Raw genomic sequence first — 13,080 nt, 5'->3', positions numbered from 1 at the left:
GTAACAGAGACAAAGTTTTAACAGCGATGATCCTGCAAATGCCACTGCTCAGGTTCATCATCGCTCCCTGAAGACACGTCTTAAGTTCAGCCAAAGGTCACACAATAAAACACGAATTCCATTGTGAAGAACATGGCAATTTGAATCCCGCTTTCAACACTATTGCAAATCCACTTTGACAACTCCTCCAGCTTGTCTTGTCTGCAGTGTCTCAGCCTCTGCCGGACAACAAGGATAAAGCAGCGACGCCAGTGGACAGCGGTGCCAGTAATGAGAATGGATAGCAGCTTGGCAACACTGTCTCAGCCCCAATTGATCACTTGGCTGTGAAGAGTGATGGACCTCGGCGCGGGGAGAGAGCGCTGTGCATGTTCTAATTCTTCTCAGATCCATTCTAATTTGGCTCTAATATTGATAACTTCTCCCCTAGAACCCTTTTGTAGCGATGTGCAGTGCATGTTAGGTTGCAGAATAGAGTAAGCCCTCTTTTACAGCCTTTGAGCAATATTCATCATTCTGCTAAAAGCGGATATAATTGGACACATTTATGGATGCATTCATGACTGCTGTGTGTGTGTATGTTCAAGTGCAGCGATCACTTCTAACTGAAGGCTATGTCGATACATGTATTAATGGTTGCTCTGAGCAAATAGCTGTGAGATGAATTATTTAATTAAGTTACTTTAACACTCGGCTGGCCCTGAGTTTGTCGCCATCAATCAGAATGACCACTAGCATTTCACTGGATGATACTGAGGCGGCAAATGCGAGGCCGACTCATTGTCATTGTGACTTCATTTTATGACTTCACTGTACACATTCTGTAGATATGGCCTTCTTTTTTTTCAGTCACACAAACATACTTTGTTCCTCCTTCTGTCTCTCAAAAGCTTTCTTCTGAAGTGGCGTTGTGCATCGGCACAGGGTCACATTTGATCCAACACCATAACCCTGTACAATTTCCCCTTCTTCCATCTTTTACTACAGTCCATGCCTCATAAATGTCATCCCAGTCTGTCTAAGCATTAATCTCTATGAAGCTGGGGCCTAGTGACTCTCCAAAACAAACCAGTCTTGTTGAAACTGCTCCCCTGCTGAATAGTAGAAGCTTGGCAGAGCTGGAGGAAACAGAGAAGTATGGATCGAGAGGGAGGAGGGGTGCCTCTGTCCATTTTTTTTTTTTTTTTTTTTGGATGTAGGGGAGTGCAGCAGCAGCAGCAACAGTGGGGTCTCCAGTGGGAAAAATATCAGCAGCATTATGGAGTGGGGTTGAGCCTGCCATCACTATCAATGAGAGGAAGAGGCCTGTCAGAGCACACAAAGGAGAAAAAGACACAATCCCAGACAAAGAATAACGGGAGGGATGGAGGGAAGAAGAGAAGAGAAGAGGGAGCGAGAGAGAGAGAGAGAACACATGAGGAAGCGAGAGACAGACAAAGAGAGGGATTAAAAAGCATTCCAATTAGAAATGGAGGAGACAGTGCAGGAAAGAGCTATAGAGAGCACTGATGAGAGACTTAGATAAACCACCACAAACAAACTGGCAAATTGAAAGAGATGGAGAAAAGATAGTGAGACCGAGTGAGAGGAAGACAAAGAGGGAAAGACAAAGAACAAGCAAGAGTGAGCAAAAAAAAAAAGGCATGGGCCAAAGAGAAATTAATTAATGACTTTGAGAAGAATGAGGCAAAGAGGAACAATAGGGAAAAAATAGACAATAGGAGACAAAATTAGATGAAAGGGAGAGAAACGTCCTGTCACAGTGGCACATCAGAGCCTGCATGTGGCACCACTTGATAAGACGCGTCTTTGCCACCTTCTATGCTGGCACCCGAGTTCTCCTCCTCTCCCTTTCCCAACCATCTGTGCCATACAAACACACCAAGCTGTCCGTCAGGGCCACTAGCTCACCACACGCCAGTTTTGTGACATCAGCCCGGAGTCCGGCTCCCCGATGACAACTAGGGGCCCCCTGATCGGTGACATCATCAACCCACAAGCAGAAGGTGCCAAACAGTTAGCTCCCACAGAGGAGGATTTGAGTCATGTGAGCTGGGATTCCAACCACCTAATGGTTATTCTGGACAGGGCACAGAGAGACACGAAAAAGAGGGAAAGAGTTTAGCGGGACTTTTGAGAAGCTGATCGACTTCACGACTCTCAAGTTCCGCTCTCCTCCTCCTCCTCCTTTACTTTCCACTCTGCCTCAGTCTTTCCATCTAAAATGTCTGTGAACAGCTGTGGGTATTTGAGTTCAGCTTACACACCACCCAGCAGGGTAGCACCCGCCGGCTGGGAATGACTGACATCTGACAAAGAGGAGATAGGCATGGAACACAGCATGGCAAAGTTCGACAAGAGAATGAATGATGAGTAGAAATCCGCTCACCGAGAATAGAAACTTGTGTCCTCAATGCTGCCCATTGATGCCTCGAATGAAATGTGTGAAATTATGTTAAATAACTGGGTTGTATTACATTAATTCTACTCAATAATGTCCTCTTGGCAGGCAACTAACAATTATTTTCAGTATAGATTAATCTGTTGACTATTATTTGATTAATTTATTGATGGTGACGCAATTTATAATTATCAGAAAATCAGCAGATTCTCATTTAACAAGTTAAAATCAATGAATATTCTGCATTTTTCCTTGAAAAAAAAGCTAAATCTAAGAATTGTTGTGAAAAAAAAGTTAATTTTCTATCAACTAGTCGAATAACTGACTATTGATTGTTTCAGTGTTCATGCCATCAACTTAATCATGTCCAAATGGAGACTCTTAATTAAGGGTGTAACTTACCCACTTTCTATTCATTTAAGTATTTTAAAATGATGATTTAGAATAACTACAAATAAGGAACTACCAGAAATAGACAGCTGGCCTCAAAAATATCACTATTTATGCGCTACTTCTGTCTCCCCTAAAGTTGTGCAAGACTTTCACTCATTCATTCCTTTGCTGTATAATCTATTCATCCTGTAAAAGTGTAAAAGCCATATGTGTGCATGTTTGTGGTGTGTTAATGTGAGGAAAACACGTAAAAGTAAAGAGGGGACAAAAATAAATATCATATCCATGGCGACAAATCAATTATCACAAATCAAGACCGAAAGGGGTGACAAGTAATGGAAAAAGATAAAACGTCTACAAGATATCCTCAACTGGTTTGAGTAGAAAAAATGACCGCACTTTCCATCTGTCTTTCATACACACACACACACACACACACACACATATGCACACTTTTTTCATGACCTATTACGATCTTGATATCCGGTGAACTTGAGAGTTCCTGCACTGCCTGGCAGTATATAGGAGAAGCTATAACAGTTCTTCCTCAGCTCGGGCAGGTATCCAAACAGCCTCCACAGGCTTTGATGAAGTGTCCTGTCATGATGTCAGCCTCCATTGGTCTCTGGCTCACCTGGGACCTCCCTCACTCTTAACAACTCCTGGCTGAGAGAAAAGAACAAAAAAAAAAAAAAAAAAAAAAGGGAGGTGGCGGAGGTTATAACCAACCTCCTCATCCATAAGCTTTGCCTCTGCTTCTCACTTCTCCTCACATCTTCTTTTTCCTCTGAAGCAAAATACCAACAATAAAAACTCAAGATATGGACTAATTCTTATCTCATATCGCTCTTCTTTTCTCTCCTTCATCTCCCTCTCCCTCCTCCTCCTGCTTGCTGGCTGTCAGCAGGTTAAAAAATGGCTCGCCACTAGCGAGGGAGAAACAATTACTCATGGTGCAGGCTGTATAGACATTAGAAGCTCTGTACTCCTCTGCGATCTCAGGGCCATGTGTTTCTAATTAAACGGTGCACTGGAGGAATTATCAAAGCTTAGGATTGCATAATGAGCACTGGCAGAAATCTGCGGCAGGCGGTGACACTCTTTGTCTCATGAGGCACACAGTGGTTATATTGAATTAAAATGAAAGCGTGTCAATAAGTGTCTGGGTGAAGCAATCATTTTTGTTATGAGAGGATTCCCTGATTATATCATATACATGTTTGTACGATTTGTTACAGCATCATTACTTTAGATTGACATCATTACTTTGGATACTGCTAAAACCTGAGCTCTGATGGTAGTAAAATAGCAAGATAAAGGAATTCATCCAAGGGACGCTTTTACAAGGCTGTTTCTATTCATGAAGAACATTCTGCCTTAAGATCCCATTTCTATGCCTCTGTGATGATCAGTAACACCTACCCTGTTTTTCTCCTCACCAGTGTTCTTCTATCCTCACACAACACCAGTTGGCCAGAGACGGACATGGCCGATTTAGCTCGCCAAATGGAGGCATGTTCTTCCTTACACAGAGAGACACTTCTGTAATAGACGTCGGGCCAGCTTCTGTGAAACATCACACATGAGCCTGCACACGCATGTGCTTACCGCACAAAGCACACACAAACACACTTAAATCCTGGTCTCCATGGTGATTGTTTTAGTGCCCATGTGAACTTGCCCCCTGCATCTGTTTCTGTGTTTGTTCCTTGTGTAAAAAAAAAAAAAAAAAACACAAAAAAAAACAATTACTTATTCATAACCACATGACTATTTTCATTTTCCACATAGCGCTCTTAGAGCACCGCAAATGAGCACAATAAATACTCTTGCCAGAATTCAACAATAGGAAGTAACTACAGCAAACAAATAAAGAAACCTTAGTTTCTTTATAGAGGCGAACGATATTTTGTTAAAGCTTGCTCTTGTTTTACAGAAGATTGCTGGATAAATGATACGAAATGTTCACCGCTGATGAACACAATCATCACAGCCATCAGCAGACAGTCCAAGTTGAAGGTTTACACTTCTAACAAGGAGGGAGGATAGAAAGGGTTGCCAAAATGTCCATTTAGATCTCCGAGTCCATCTGGTGGATACAATGAGAATCGCATGTTGGTTACATTTGTCATCCTGATCCTGTTATTTTAATGCTTAATGCTGACTCTTGCCAGCACATTAGTGTAAGTAACTCCCTGTTATGTGTATAATAGATCCCATTCTGGCAGAGGAAAAGAAGTGTGTGTGTGCGTGCGTGCATGTGTGCATGCATGTCTGTGCGATGGTATGCTCATTTTAAAGTCATCCAGAGTTTCCCTTACACACAGAGACATGCACTTGTGGTCACAGTATTGGTGAAACTTTCCTTGCCACACAGAAGAAACAGCTTACCAATGTCTGCTGAACTGTCTGAACACCAAACCACAAACTAAGTTCAAACTGTCACCAATAAATCTTGTTGTCTATAATTCAAATCACCTGAGAGGGAAAACCGAAATGACGAGGAGTTGACTGTTTTGCAAGATCATTGAAAATGGTATAATTTTTGGGGGATCTGCTGCGTTTTGGCATGAGAGATCCTAAGATGCTACAAATTATGAGGTTCACATAAAATACGACAAAAACCACAGTTAGCAATTTTATTTCATGTTACGTAATATTGCAATCAAACCTGTGCAATATCACTATATGACAAAATATTTAAAAACTAAAAACATTAGTGAATCATGCTCATTTCAATTTCTAGACCAGTGACATGTTTTCCTTTAAAAAAAGTGAGTTTTTCAGTCAACTCAATATATATATGTGGATATATATATAATATATATTTAATTGAAAACAGAGTATGTACAAAATCTATAGGCTCTGACCTTCTGACCAGTCCCCACGAATGCACATCAGGTTCAACACAGAACACAACACAGAAGATAAATACAATATTTTATGCATCTTATTTGCATCTTTTTCTAAAAAAGCGGATAAGGAATGTGTATGAACCTACAGGAATTTACTCTTTAAATTGGGGCGTTCTTCCATCAACAAACCAACTTTAACATAATTTATGGACACAAAACCAGCTGTTTTTATTTAATCCTAGACTGAAATTAAATGCAGGGCAAATAATATTGTTTTAGGATCATTTGAAGAGTGTTAACAGTGTAGATTTCACTTACATTTGCAATATTTAATAGTGCATGCAATTGAGGGTAAGGTCATTTCTTTTTTTTCTGATCAAACTGCCAGGTGGGTAAACTCAAAGCTCATGTCTGCTCTGCAGTAGTGTATCAAGGGTATACAATATCGAGTTTCTTCATACAGGCATACTGCTGGGTTTGTGCCTATAGGAGAGCTACTTTACATGAAAATCCCTGAGGCTAAAGCTATCATTGTTTATAAATCACATTGGCCTGTAATCATTTTATTTGCAGATATGTTTCACAGATGGGATGCAGCAGCTGCCAGGACCGACAACTACAACATTCAAAATCATGTTCACTGGACAAATCCTGATTTATTGAGACACTTTCCATCCTAGCCACTCTTAAAAAGGATATCCAGATGTAAAGAATGTATATCTCCCACAGCTGCACACCTTAAGGCCTGACACGCACCTTTCAGTCCGGCAAAAAGAAAATTAAGGTTGACTCTTCAAGAGCTCCAAGCATAAACACAATCACACTCCCATGAAATACCATGCAGTGTTTATATTTCCAAACCTGCGTTATAGCTCCATAAATGTCAAAATTACACGCATATCAAGGCTATGATAAAGAGAAATAGCTCAATTGCGCTGCTGCTGTGAAACTGTCAATTAGAATATTGCTTTCTGTAAACACATCATTTCCTAGTGAGCCCTGGCATGAGGAAATCCATATGCTTGTTTCACGTGCTGCTGACTGAATCAAAGGTTTTTAAAGACTTTAGTTCAGGAGAGGAATGTTCGATAATTCGAGCAGTAATAGCTGATATGAGTGATGACAGATGTTGGACAAGTTGGAGAAGATAATTTAAGTTGTTGGGAAGGATGTTAACAACACTCTGGACTACTGCAATGCACGTGTATTAAATGTAGGATGGATAACAGGTTAAAAATGTGGATTTCATATGTCATAAATGATACAAAGAGATATGTCAGAAACTAAACCTGAGTGACATGATTGACTGACTTAGACGTAGAATGTATTTTAAAGGATAAGTTCACCATTTTTCAAATCTGTCATAAAACAATAATCTCCTGTTCATACTGAACATTAAGAGATCCTTTCATAATGTACTATCATTGTAAAGGATGTGGGACAAAACCCACAACCCTCCCTCTGTGCTAAAAGCACCTACTCTTCCAGGACTCCCTGGAAGAAGAGATCTTATATCTCAATAGGACCTTCCTGGATAAAAAAAAAAGGATAATAAAAATGTATTTAAAAGTTTATTTGAAGTTAATATGAAGCTTCCGTCATCTTATTTGTCAAATCAAGTCAATATCTTTCAGAGCTACTAGCTTTTTAGTGCCAAATTCACTCTTTTTGTTACGAGCTTTCTACTGCGGCTTAACAGGAAAACACTGTCTGTCAGGCACAAAGAGAGGATTTTTTTTTTACTAAAAAGAGTAACTCTGACAGCTGAAGTCTATTATCTTAAGATAAACTTTTAACACATTAAGACCAGATGCAACATTTGTGTGTATATATGCATTTTTTCTCAAAGGAGGATGGTGGACTTTGTCCCCAATCACTTCCATTATAATCGCATTTGGAGGGGATCTTCTAATGGTCATTATTACAGCAAGCAAAACCTGTTACAATATTCAAATGGGAACCTGACTATTGTTTTAAGACGGGCTTGAAAAATTGTGAACATATGCTTTAATCTTTGTTATAGTGGCATTAGAGAACTAAATGGCAATTAATGTGTGATTGTACGACATTAGAGACAAAAGACAAATGAGACCTAAAAAGTCCTGTCTCAGTGTATAAGTGAAGTTTTGAAGTGCAGTACAAAAGTATCAATAAGAGTAGGATAATTGGATAATTGCTTCACAAGTTGCCTACAGTTATGCAAAAACCATTTAGCCTTTCAGCAAAAGAGCGTGCTTTTCTAAAACAAAGAACGTGCATTTCAGTATGATGCCTGTGCTAATTTACTCTAAAATCTCTACTGAATTTTGTGCATTCTACAAATCCAAACAGCTTTTTCCTCCCTTTCAACCAATTTGCCATCTGTCTTTATTGTCCGTATCTTAACTCTGTGCTATAATGGCAGAGCGCCTCATGTTTAAGTGTTTACTTCCTAAGGGGCACTCGAGAACCTGTTTACTGAATAAAAACCCTCTCTCTCTGTTTCTTTGTCCAAGATCACACCACTCTCATGACCAAGTCAAGGTCGCTCCCATGCTCTCCTCCGTGCCATCAATCTCAGAGGGGGAAGCAAAACTTCCTCTCACGCTATTTTCCTTCTGCCCCTCTTTTTTTTTTTTTCTCCGCGTATGATAAATACACTCTCCCTCCAAATATCATATCCGCTTCTTCTTCTCTTATTCATCTCTGAGCATAAATAAACACAGGTTGACAGACTAATCTGTTTTTATACAAGTCTTATCCTTTCCAGCTCACCGCTCTGTGTTTAAACTAACGCTGTTTTTCTTCTTTTCTGAAAGACTGGCAGTCGTGTTTTTCATTGAGCGGAAAGGTAGAGATATTATTGATATCAAGTGGAAATAACTTACAAAACCACACGTGTTAGTTGTACACAAACATAACCACAAAAACAGTTCAGTTGCAGACTCACAAAAATACAGACTTTCACAAAAGGCTGGATTTTAGTAATTAAAGAGTATTTTTGTACATACATTGTTTCAGTTTATTCTGGGTTGTTGCAGCGTTTCCTTCTTTATAGGATTTTTTTAATATACATTTCACAACACCACAAAGCTGACTATATAGTTTCCGTATGTGCATGCTAACAAACTGACAGAACAATCCATAGGGTGTAGAGATAGACTACGGCCAACTTGTAAAAGTTTACAGACTCCAACCCCCGCTTTTAACAGAAACGCCACTCAGCCCATATAAGTTACAGTCTAACGACACCATCAGTGAATGTCAAAGAAGCTGTGTCAAAGTCCGGCACTCCCGACGTACTTGAAGCATGAAATTCCATAGCCTTGTTGGCCCGCTTTACCACATATAAGCAACACAACATCCATCACTTTGAAACAGATGCTTTTGACCCAACAGACAGTTCTCTTTGACTCACGCTGGGAAACAAGTCCGTCAAGTTTGACAGTAATGTAAGCAAATCTGATCACGTACCACAAATCACAACAATTTATTCTGTACAAAGAATGGGTATTAAACAAACACACTGATACACAAACCTAGGTTATGTAAGCATGCTAATCTAAACTGTCAGTACTTATCGAAATGGTTGATGCTAGTCAAGTACACGACACGACATCATTTTATTCAGAGGATACTGGCGCTGGCAACAGTCTCTAATTTCCATTTCACAGGCACCACTACGGTACCTGTGCAGTAAGCGCAACAATAGATCACAACACGGTTGTGTAACCTTCCGACCACCCTGCCATCTGTTTGGTATCAATCAGCGTCCTCATCAACATGACACTCATCATCATTATCAGACAGCAGGCTTTTTAAAAGCCGTCTTGAAACACTTTCATAAGTTTGTTTCCATCTAAACTCACTCTCCCATGCACAAATACCCTCCCACACACACACTGAAACACACACATACTTCAGAAACCACAGCTTTCTCAACTGTGGGGGTACTGGGAACTGAAGGGGTCTGGGGTAGGCACTTATAGCCCCCTTTCAAATTACTATGTGACATGTAGTTGTCTTTAAATACTACAACATCATGTCCAGGATTTAGTCTCGTTTCATTTCAGCAGGTATAAGCGTTTTGAAATGACAAAATTGACAGATTTATTAAATATGAGAGTATTCATTACAAATGCTGTTTAGATTTAGTTACAAGACCAGTTGTGACAGCACAAACCCTAAAACCAAAAGCTGCCTTTTCTCCCCTTCACAGTCTATACAAACATAGTGTGACAAGTTTCAGAATGGACATTTTAAAACCTGAAGAAGGCACCATCTTTGTCAAATCAAAAATTGGGCAACATGGTGCAGCGTAGTTAGAGTTAAAGTGAGTTGAGTGAGCTCTGTCAATCAAGGCAAAACATAGTCTGCTTCAAGACAGTGGTTCCCAACCTTTTTGGCATGACCCCTTAAAATGAGGCTTTGTTTTCTTGTCACCCCTCATCACAGATTGTATTATGTCTATACAGGGTGATTAAAATTGTTTTAATTCAAACCTAAATAAGTTAAATTATCCAGTAAGCAAAAACCAGATTACAAGATTACAAAAAAGCCAAGAAAAATAAATGTAGTATTGGGTAGTAAAAGTGTGTTTTCTGCTTTGCTAATCTATTAATCATTTTGTGACACCTCTGATTTATTGACTCATTGGGGGGTTGTGACCCCCAGGCTGGGAACCACTGCTTTAAGACTTGAAGTTCTTGCAAAACCACTACCAAGAGACACACAGTAGACATTAACTACTAAAATCATGACTTTCTGAGCAAAAGAATGGTTGGCTTTGATTTCTATAGAGAAGTTGGGGGATTTTTTTATTGATTTAGTGAATTATGAGCACTTCTGGAGCAAGCATCCTGAGGCCTTTCAAAGAAATGCATTCTAAGGCAAGATTCAGTTGTTTGCCACCCACTCTTCACATATATAAGTAACGTATGTCCACATTGGTACCCACAATCATTTCTAAATGCTAAATAAAGGTATTTTTGAGTAAATCAGGGCAGATATTAGTTTTCAATTTATGTTGGCGTGCAGGTCTTCAGTTTCCTAATCCTTGACGTCCGGTGCTGAAGTTATCTAAACATGCTATCTCCCTCCCTGTGCCTTTGATCCCTGTAGAAATCTGTCAAACACACTTGTGGCCAGAGCTAATGTGTTTCAGGCCAGAGGCAAACTCATTCATCAGAGGATGACCATCAACATACAGAACATAGATGTAGAAACCAGAGGTCGTATTTAGAAAACATCCTAAGGCTAAAGGTAACTCCTTACTGGCTGAGTGGCTAATGTTTATATAAAGGTAAAACAGGGTACGACTAAAAGAGTGCTTGCTATGGTACAACTATTATTCTAATTTTGCAGGTTTTTGACAAATACACTTGCAGTTTATACACAGATGATTTAGCCTATTTGGATCTGGATTGATTGTCATGTTCCTTTGAAGTGCATATCCAAAACCCTTTAATAACTGACAAATGCTAACTGACATTCAACCTAATCTGACCCACCTTTGTAACAATGCCTGTAATTGTGACTGACTTAACTTCGAAGTATTTCTCCATGAACTGCTTGCATTATTTTGTCTGTATAGTCCCATGGCTTCAGGCATGTCTAGTCTAGCTATGGCCAAACGAAGAGCCAATCCTTGGACATTGATGTAAATTCTAGTTTCAGTTTGAGACAAGACGCTGATTGTCTTCCTGATCTTAACGCAGACGTGAAGACAGAGGCGAGTAAAGGAGGTACGGAAACACAATGGATCCTTAACCAGACTTCATCCATTTCTTTCAATGTGCACCTTCAGGCGTGTTACATTCAACACAAAATGTGTTACAGAAGTCCTTTCCCACACATCTATTATGCTAAAGGCACCACAGCATTCGATCACCACAATTGAGGCCTTAAGTTTTTCTGCACATATTGAACACAGGTGGACTTACTGAGACAATAGCTGTGTTGTGCCAGAATAAGTTTTATGAGAGCTCAACAAAAGCCTTATAGACACAGAAAACCCATAACCCAAGTGTGTGATAGCGCACTGACATGCAAGGGGACATAAACCAAACAGAGTTTAATGCATTCATTTATAATTTAGAAATGACATCAGTACATTTTGTTTTTGCTCCGTCCTGGAAGGCTTTGCTCTCTTTGGGGTTAATCTGCAGGTATTTGTGTGTGTCACACTTATCAGTGCACATGCAAACGCACTTTCCATAGTTGACAGATAAATGGATATTGCAACATGTGTTCTAAGGAACTTCATGAGCTGTCCCATTGAAATATCGTCCCACTAACTACAGTGTGATGAGGATGGTGGGTGTCTGTAAGTCGTGTATGTGTGCGTCTGTGTCTGCTTGTGATGCAAAGAGGCCTCAACTCCCAACACATGGGAGTGGTGAATCACCAGCTGCTCCCAATTCTCCCTTATGGGTCTCTCCTGGCAAGGAGTGTAAACCGCATGCTAATGTGTACAACCTCTGGGTTGTGTGTGTGTTTCTATCTTGTCAGCATCAGTGTGCCCTTTTCGTGCATTGTAGTATGTGTGACATCTGCAGGAAATGAGAGCCATCCTCCTATAGCTGATGAAGACAAAGGGACTGACAAACTCTATAGGCTCTTGAAGCCAAAAATGTTGGAGAACATCCAAACTCTTTTAAAACTTTTTGCCCTTTTTCTGGGTGACAATGATAGATTGTTCGGGACCAACACTGTGTCTTGTAAGTAATCTAGATCTGAGAGGAAACAAAGGAAAATGGAAAAGTTTTGCTTCAAAGACAAATAGCTGGGTCATATGGCAACAATATAGCACATATAATAATGCACAAAAAATCTATGTGCATGGCATAGTATTTAATATATATGGAGAGTTTCCCACAACAGGACCCCTAAAACCACACAAAACTGCACTAGCGCTGCATCAAGAATAAATGTGGTTTGAACTGGGAACACTCCAAAGTTTTCCAATGTGGAATTGTGGGAGACCCCACACATAACAAGTGTTTTATAGACATTAGATAATAAAATGACCAACCTTGACCTGAGATCTCACATGAGCTTGCAAGATTTTGATGAGGTGTTTGTTGTGTGGAAAATATTATGCAAAAAGAAAATACAGAAAAAAAGACATTTGAAGAGATTGACACAAAACTATGGCTTGTAAAAACACGTAAGTTTGCTACAGTAAGTAGTAGAGAAGGAGTTTGGTTCTCATTAACTATCAAAGGTGTTTGAGATTTGACTCTTACATACTACACATTGTAGTAAAGAGGCCCTCAACAGATCAGATATGTCAAAATTGAATCTTTGCAAACATAACACTACATCATGACAATCAGGTAATAGTGCTCCTTGTTATTAGAGAGTGCCACTCTGAGCGTTGAGTGAGACCAAATTGGCTAAATCAGGTCAGTTTTAGCAGAAGTATTATTTTACATGATTAATTGATTCTTC

This window comes from Thunnus maccoyii, chromosome 23, assembly GCF_910596095.1.
Source record: "Thunnus maccoyii chromosome 23, fThuMac1.1, whole genome shotgun sequence".
NCBI lineage: Eukaryota > Metazoa > Chordata > Actinopteri > Scombriformes > Scombridae > Thunnus > Thunnus maccoyii.
Note: the sequence above shows the minus strand (reverse complement) of the source record.